An 8,616-nucleotide genomic window follows, 5' to 3' on the forward strand; every position below is an offset into this window, starting at 1 on the left:
TCAAATTATTTCAGTTAGAGACCCATTGGCCAGTTACCCATGGCCGGCTCTGCCCCATCCTTGCCCCATTCTGGAGAAAAATTCACACCAGAAATGCTCTTGCTTTCCATGGGGAAAGTGAGAAGCACAGGTGGGGCAAGAGGAAGCACATCAGGATGAGAAATCTTGCCCCAATGCGCTTCCTCTTTCCACAAGCCGCAGGGAGGAAGCGCATCCGGATGAGAAATCTTGCCCCAATGCGCTTCCTCTCTCCACAAGCCGCAGGGAGGAAGCGCATCCGGATGAGAAATCTTGCCCCAATGCGCTTCCTCTCTCCACAAGCCGCAGGGAGGAAGCGCATCCGGATGAGAAATCTTGCCCCAATGCGCTTCCTCTCTCCACAAGCCGCAGGGAGGAAGCGCATCCGGATGAGAAATCTTGCCCCAATGCGCTTCCTCTCTCCACAAGCCGCAGGGAGGAAGCACATCCGGATGAGAAATCTTGCCCCAATGCGCTTCCTCTCTCCACAAGCCGCAGGGAGGAAGCGCATCCGGATGAGAAATCTTGCCCCAATGCGCTTCCTCTCTCCACAAGCTTCAGGGAGGAAGTGCATCAGGGTGATTTTTTTTTTTGCCCCAGTATGCTTCTAATCCCAGTTCACACCAGAGGGAGTGAGGCAGGATAAGATTTCTTGCCCTGAAGTGTTCCAGATGCCAGTGTGCAGCAGCCACCCTGTGGGTAATCGGCCATTTACTTCCCACAGGAAAGAAAAAAAGTTGCAAAATCCTGTATGCTATGGGACAGGGAAAAAAGAGCAATTCCAAAAAACTACCCCTCCTCCACCAGCCACTGGATTAATCACCGTTCTTATATATTTTTGTTCACCCGTTTTCGATCACTTCTTCAAATCCACTAGAATAAGTAGCTTGCTTCTTAAATAAAACCTGAGCTACTGACAACTCCTTTGAATTTCATGTAAAAAAAATAATCTTCACAGTACAGGTGCACGGAGATCTCTGGACCCTTTCATTTTTCCTTTGGGGTTTTTTAAAATTGAGTTTCCGTAAAACAGAAAAGGCTGAACAGCTTTTTGCAGGCGAAAAATTCTAAATTATTTTGGCATCCTAATTCTTCAACATAAGTCAGTACCCTTTGCCTTAAAAATATGTGGATGTGTGTCTCGTGCAAAAGATACAGGCCCTGGTCAATAACTGAAAGGGAAACGCCAATAAATCCCATTTAGGCTAGTCTGAGAGGAAAGCCTGCAAAGGTAATAAATAAATAAAATGTTGGATGATGACAGATGGAAAGATTGGCAGAGGAACAGATATGATCAGACAAACAGCTGCATGAACGAGTGAGCACTATTCCATATAAATCAGGGCCTAAATACACATTAGACTTGAATGTGTGCAAGAACCCTCCCAACAGCTGCTATTTCTAACGAAAAGCAGCTTTGGGAGAGGACAGTTTGGAGTGGAAAATCAGCGTGGGGGGAACAACTTAACTGTTGCTTGCTTGCCATTTTTCCCTTCTAAATCATTCTCCCTGAGCTGCATTTTCTATCGCTGCACAGATTTCCTACTCCGTGGTGTTTCTGCTTCAGATCATTCCCTCCCCAAGCTGCTTTTTATTACAAATAGTTGCAGAGGGATCTGTTACATGTGCTGCTAGAATACCCACTTGGTTCAGCTCACAGTCTGTTCAAAGGGAGCCGGTTTTTCATCAGACTGTTTGGCTGTTCATAAGCCTGGGCCTGTTTGTCGGGTTACTTTTCACGCACTAAAAAGACCATAGCGCTGTGCAGTCAGCAAAGTATCATACATGTGCATTCTATCCTGACAGAAGTCATAGTTTCACACCTTTCTCCACCAACTTGTTGTCAATGCACACAGTTTGGCCACCAAATCTGTGCACCAGCCAGGAGCAAGACTGTCCACCAGCAATTATAAACATGGCGCTTCTTTCAAAGTCTTCCAACGTGATGTTCATTTAAGCTTGTAAAGAGCGGCCGTGAATCAGCGCGGCCACAGTTGCTGCTTGGGGCCAGCTTCATCCTGTGGAAGGGTGGAAGGGGGCTCTTAGCCATGCCCTGGCAGGGCAGACAGGCGTCGCGGCGCTCATTCGGTGATGTCATCAAGCCAGAACCTTTAAAAGGCTGAGGCAGCCTTTGTGCTGGCCATGTGCTTAGACCGACCAGCAACTTGTAATTTAAACCTGTAATCCTGATGATATTTCATGCAGGCATAATTTCACACAGTTTTAAGGAAGGCGTCGTTCCCCTGCTTTGTCACTGACAGTGCAATCCTAAGGAGAGATACTCCTGTCTAAGCCCATTTATTTCAGTGGGTGTGTAGACTGGAGTAGCCCTGCATAGGATCGCACTATTAATGACCTAGCCCCATAAATTCACAAACCTAGGTAAAGTCATGTGCCTACTTCACAGAGGCCTCCTGTGATGCAAGAAAACGAAACTCTGCCTCTACAACTGCTGTGCAGCTTTTTGGTAGTCATTGCAGGCAGTTAGCAGAGAGGCAAACAGGTTGGACCTTCAGCTCAAATGTGGTATGTTTGCTGCAACCGTAACAACCCTATATGTAAAAGTGGATCTGGATCAGATGTTTAGTCATGGAAGAGCTGGCCCTGGGAGATGACGTGAAGTATACTGCAGAAGACATTCCCCCCAAATGCCCGGTTTATACAGTTCATCCCACTAAAAATGCAGAAACCAATGCAGAACATGAATGACATTGGACCAATGCAGAACATGAATGACATTGGACCAATGCAGAACATGAATGACATTGGACCAATGCAGAACATGAATGACATTGGACCAATGCAGAACATGAATGACATTGGACCAATGCAGAACATGAATGACATTGGACCAATGCAGAACATGAATGACATTGGACCAATGCAGAACATGAATGACATTGGACCAATGCAGAACATGAATGACATTGGACCAATGCAGAACATGAATGACATTGGACCAATGCAGAACATGAATGACATTGGACCAATGCAGAACATGAATGACATTGGACCAATGCAGAACATGAATGACATTGGACCAATGCAGAACATGAATGACATTGGACCAATGCAGAACGTGAATGACATTGGACCAATGCAGAACGTGAATGACACTGGACCAATGCAGAACGTGAATGACATTGCACTGAGTAGAAAACAAAATCAAGTAAAAAAATCTAACGCCTAAGACTCTCTGGATGCAATTTTCTGCATTTCTCCACTTTGTTTGGTGGATCAATTTCCCCTTCCGACTTGCAATATGGAATGTTGTATGGCAGTGGAATCCTTAACACTTTATTCGGAACTGAGTCACACCGCGTTCAATGGGACGCACTCCACAGTAAGTATGCACCGGATTGCAGCCTTAGGCTGCTGCTAAAAACAACAGCCCTGAGGCAGACCTCTTCCTCCTCCATGCATAAAAGAAATCAAAATGTGTAAAATGATGCTGTTGCAAGCTGAGTTTCCCTGGCTCTTGCTCCATTTCATTGGCTTTTGCTTGCTAGGGGAGGGGAAATGAGGACCACCGGGAACTACTCCTTTTGTTTTAGTACACATTACTGGGGGAGAGAAGGGGAGACGCAGAGCTGCTGCTGAAACCAGTAGCCACGTGTCTCTGGTCACATCTTGCCTAGGCCTTGTTGAAGCAGAGGAAAGAGAGAAAAAGAAAAATGTGAAAGCCATAGGCTATTTAGCAGTAACATGAATAAGCAAAAAAACCCAAACAAAAAAAACCCACCCCACTTTTGTGCCTGGGAGGGGGAAACCTTTTGCAATTTAAGAAGAAATGTCCAGCCCTGATGTTTCATCTTTCTTTGACAAGCAGAAATCAAACATGTGCAGCTGGAAGCTATAGTCATGTTTTCAGGGAACACTGGCAGCCGAGAATCCATACATTTCACACGATGATCTTTCTTCTGCGGCCCATATCTCTGCGGCTTTTTCTTCAAAAGAAAGTACCGGCATCAGCCTCCACAAGGGTTCCCTGGAAGGTCATGTTTTTATGTCACAGGAGGGCCCCTTCAAGTTAACTTTTGCTTTCATGGCTGACTTTTACCTCATGCAAAAAAAAAAGGTATAAAGTATAAAGAGGCACATACCAAAAGTGAAGCATTACCAGTGATAAATTCCTTCCTAGGTGGCATAAGGGATTTTTCTCTCAAAAATAAAGCCAGCATCATGATGTAATTCACATAGATCTGGTTGTTGTGGGTTTTCCGGGCTGTGTGGCCGTGGTCTGGTAGATCTTGTTCCTAACGTTTCACCTGCATCTGTGGCTGGCATCTTCAGAGGTGTATCACACAGGGAAGTCTGTTATAAGAGAAGTCTGGACACAGTTTATAACAGACTTCTCTCTGTGATACGCCTCTGAAGATGCCAGCCACAGATGCAGGCGAAATGTCAGGAACAAGATCTACCAGACCATGGCCACACAGCCCAGAAAACCCACAACAACCAGTTGAATTCTGCCGTGAAAGCCTTTGACAGTACATCACATAGATCTGTCCAGCATATGGCACGTAATAGTATGAGCTGGATACAATGCAAATTGGTGCAGCAATAAAAATATTTCCCCCTTTCACTTTCAGTTTCATGTAGCTTGTATGGGTGCACCTTCAAGGTAGTCGCCAAGCACTATCTAAAAACATTAGTCACAATTAGCCACATATAGAGGTTCGGTGTAGATGCTTCATGAGGCATATTTAGCCTCCTAGAGCCATTTTTGGTACACAATGCAACAGATCACATGACAGAGCCAGCGTGATCGAGTGGTTGGTGTCTGGTTACACTCTGGAGCACCAGGTTCAAATCCCTACTGAAACATGAATCTCACGGGCCAGTCATACTCCCTCAGGCTAACCTACCTCACAGGATTAGTGTATTTGTGTGAAGGACACAGAGAAGTGCTATCCAGTTGCTTCACCATGGAAAAGGGAGAACCACGTATGCCAACCAGAGGTGTGTCTAGGGAAAATGTCGCCCGGTGCAAAATCTGAATTTTCCGCCTTGCCTTCCCCCCGCCCCGTACAGGAGGCTGCCCTCCCCCACCAAGACCAAACAACTTTTTTTGCACCAGGGGGGAAGCGTGACAGAAGGACCCGGGAGGAAGGAAGAGGGGTGTGGGGTGATTTTCGCCCCCCCATTACTAAATGGCCGCAGCCAAGGGACATTTGACCCCCATATATCCACCTGGGTGGTACGTCCCCGACGTCAACCCTGAGTTCCTTGGAGGGAAGACAGAATAAAAATGTATCAGATGTAATGCTGAGGCATTTTGAGCCTTCCACTTGAGCTTCCAAGGAAAGAGGCTGCGGTTCAGTGGTAGAGAGTCTGCTTAGCGTGCAAGATGTCCCATATTCAACCCAGTGGTGGGATCCAAAAAATTTAGTAACAGGTTCCCATGGTGGTGGGATTCAAACTGTGGTGTAGCGCCAATGGGGCTGGGCGGGGCACGACGGGGGCATGACTGGGCATTCCGGGGGTGGGGCATTCCTGGGCAGGGTTGTGGCAAGGACGCAGCCGCTGCGCTGGTCCTTGGCCGGGAAACGAATGCACGCAGGCGCAGGCTGCCACGCACGCTGGTGCACCTCCTGCTAGTCTGCTTCAAGTTCTGCGCGCTACTGCTGAGAGGAGGGCGTAACTAAGGCAAAAATCACGTGGCAAAATCACCAATTAGTAACCCCCTCTCGGCACACACAAATAATTAGTAACCTACTCTCGGGAACCTGTGAGAACCTGCTGGATCCCACCTCTGATTCAACCCCTGCCATACCCAGTTAAAGAATAAGGTAGCAGGTAACCTGAAAGATGTCTACCTGGGACCCTGGAGAATTGCTGCCTTTCTAAGTAGGCAGTACTGACTACGCAGGACCAGCGGTCTGACTAAGTGTAAGACAGCTTCAGGCATCTATATATAAATAACATAATATCAATTTACTTAATCAAGTAAATTGACTTGTTACCCAGCTATTCTTTGAACACCCCTTGCATGTTCCTCTTTATTGCAATGAAGACTATCCTTTCCTACTGTCCACAAGTTGTTATTTGGCATTATTTTTTCCAACATTTCCATCTGCGTTCAACTCCCACAGCAAACACACACACACATGCATACACACAAACAATATCTGCAAGAAAAGGAGCTCTTCTCTACCCCTTGTTTTCTGCTCTTTACACACAGAGAACAATATAATGGAATGCATGTTGAAATGCAGTTGGTCAGTTAGATCCCAGCCCTTGGCTGGCAGTCCCCAGGAATACTGGGAGTCCGTGTTGTTCCCCCATTTTCCTTCATTGAGAGAGTTCCATTTCAAAGTAACTCTTAAACGGTTCCCTATTCCAGCATTCATTACAAATGGATCCTTTTCAGACAGCTTTAAGGTGCTCTTCTCCACAGCTTCACTCAGACTCTCCCTCAGCTAACTCAGCTAACTGCTGTTTTCAATTGTCTCCTTCCTTAATTGTCTGTCAACTCCCATTGGTTGCTTTTAGGGAGAGGCAGAACCTAACCTGTCCGTCACACTGCAGAGACAGCATCCTTAGTCAGAGCCCAAGCATTGTTTGCTTGGACATGGTCTGGACTTGATACACTCCCATTCCTAATCTCAACCCATATATCCTCTCGACTTGTGAAAGGAAATGCCTGTGTTGTTATTTCAATTACATATGGAGACTATGCCGTTTAGTGAAGGTGAGGAGCTGCTACTGCTGGGCCGTTGGTCAACTCCACACCTGGTTTGACTTGGCTGGATGTAAAGAAAGCCGGGTGAGGAAAAGGCACAGGGCTATAGAGCAAGGGTGGCCCCTCCTCTCCTGTTCTAGGACCCCATAAAAACTGGGACCAGCTGAGGAAGGGAGAGAAGGTTGAGGATACTGGGTGGAGGATACTGGGTGGAAGTGTGGGCCCTCACAAACTGGGAGGTGGGCACGGGAGAGCATCCAAGGTGTCTCATTAGGCTTCAATTGTATGCGTGGTTGTTTCCCCTTTCTCCACCCCTCACTGTATTCCATTCACAAAGTTAACAGAAACTGGAGCACAAGAAAATGTCATGGTTACAAAGTAGGTTTCTTGTTTGACTGATTCAGACTTGTAACATGAAGCATGCAATTTTAAGCAGGTCTTGCAAACTGAGAGCTATGGCTTCTTTGACTGGGTCAGTCCATATGTTAGGCCTTCCTCTTTTCCAGTTGCCTTCAATGTTTCCTAGCCTTACTGTCTTTTGTAGTGTGTCTTATCTTCTCACAGTGTGACTCAGTTTGGTTGTTCTGACTTCTAGGGAGAGTTGTCTTTTTTGATGGTCTGTGGTATTCGTGAAACTGTCCTTCCAGGCCATATTTCAAATGAGTCAACTTTCCTCCTGTCAGCTTTCTTCATTGTCCAACTTCCACATGGGGAATACCTTGGCATGATTTCCTTTGATCTTGACTGCCAGACACACAGCCTTACATTTAAGGAACTTTTCTAGCTCCTTCATGGTTGCACTTCCCAGACCCAATCTTCCTCTGATTTCATGGCTGAGGTGTCTCTTTTGGTCAATGGTGGAGCAAACAAATAGAAAACCTTGAACAATTTCAGTTTCTTAATTGGCACACTTGAAGTTGTATAATTATCCAATAGTCATTGCTTTTGTCTTCTTGATGTTCACCTGTAACCCTGCTTTGGGATTTTCTGATTTCACCTTCATCGGTAGTCATTTCAAGTCTGCCAGTACTGAAAAATTAGTTAGTTAGATCCGACCATGTTAAGTAGGATATCGGGCAACAAGTGCTCTCCAGGAGTCTCGGTCTTGGACAAGTGTTTCAACCTCTTCCCATGCAATATCGAGTGCCTTCAGGTCTTGCATGAATGTTCTCCTCCAGGTGTTTGGGGGGCATCCTCGCTGTCGTTTGGCCTCAGGAGGTATTTGAGCTGCCTTTTGAGGGATTTGATGTATTTGAGCTGCCTTTGGAATCCGACCGTTCTCCGTGTGAAGGTTGTAGCCAGCCAGTTGAAGTCTTCTGTGTGCAACTCTGACATTGCAGGTCCCAAGCCTGGATGCAAAATGAGGAGGGTTGGGCATCAGGTTAGTAACCCATCCCCGTAGAACCCCCATTTGCTATGGAAACGACAAAAAGAACTTCAAGCATTTCTGGTACTGACAAGTATCTGCAGAAAAAAAGCATTTTAAATATCCATGACCCAGAAGTATTGGGAGCCGCCTTATGAAAATCCAACATGCAATGAAATGAAGGATACCACATTTTCTGAGGCTTGTGCTATTATTACTGGGGGGGGGGTGTCTTTACCCAGGCAGGCTGAAGCACACCAGGGCCCCTTCCGCACACGCAAAATAATGCGTTTTCAAACCACTTTCACAACTGTTTGCAAGTGGATTTTGCCATTCCGCACAGCTTCAAAGAGCACTGAAAGCAGTTTGAAAGTGCATTATTCTGCATGTGCGGAATGAGCCCAGCTATTTCAACAGTGCAAAACAAATGGGAATGTAATTGTCAGGGAAAGAAGAGAATACTCTGCCAGTGCTTGATACTTTTTGTTTGTTTGCTTGCTTTAAGCACTGCCACTGAAATGTCACCTAAAGCAAACTCCAAAACAAA

This window comes from Sphaerodactylus townsendi, linkage group LG09 (assembly GCF_021028975.2).
Source record: "Sphaerodactylus townsendi isolate TG3544 linkage group LG09, MPM_Stown_v2.3, whole genome shotgun sequence".
Lineage (NCBI taxonomy): Eukaryota > Metazoa > Chordata > Lepidosauria > Squamata > Sphaerodactylidae > Sphaerodactylus > Sphaerodactylus townsendi.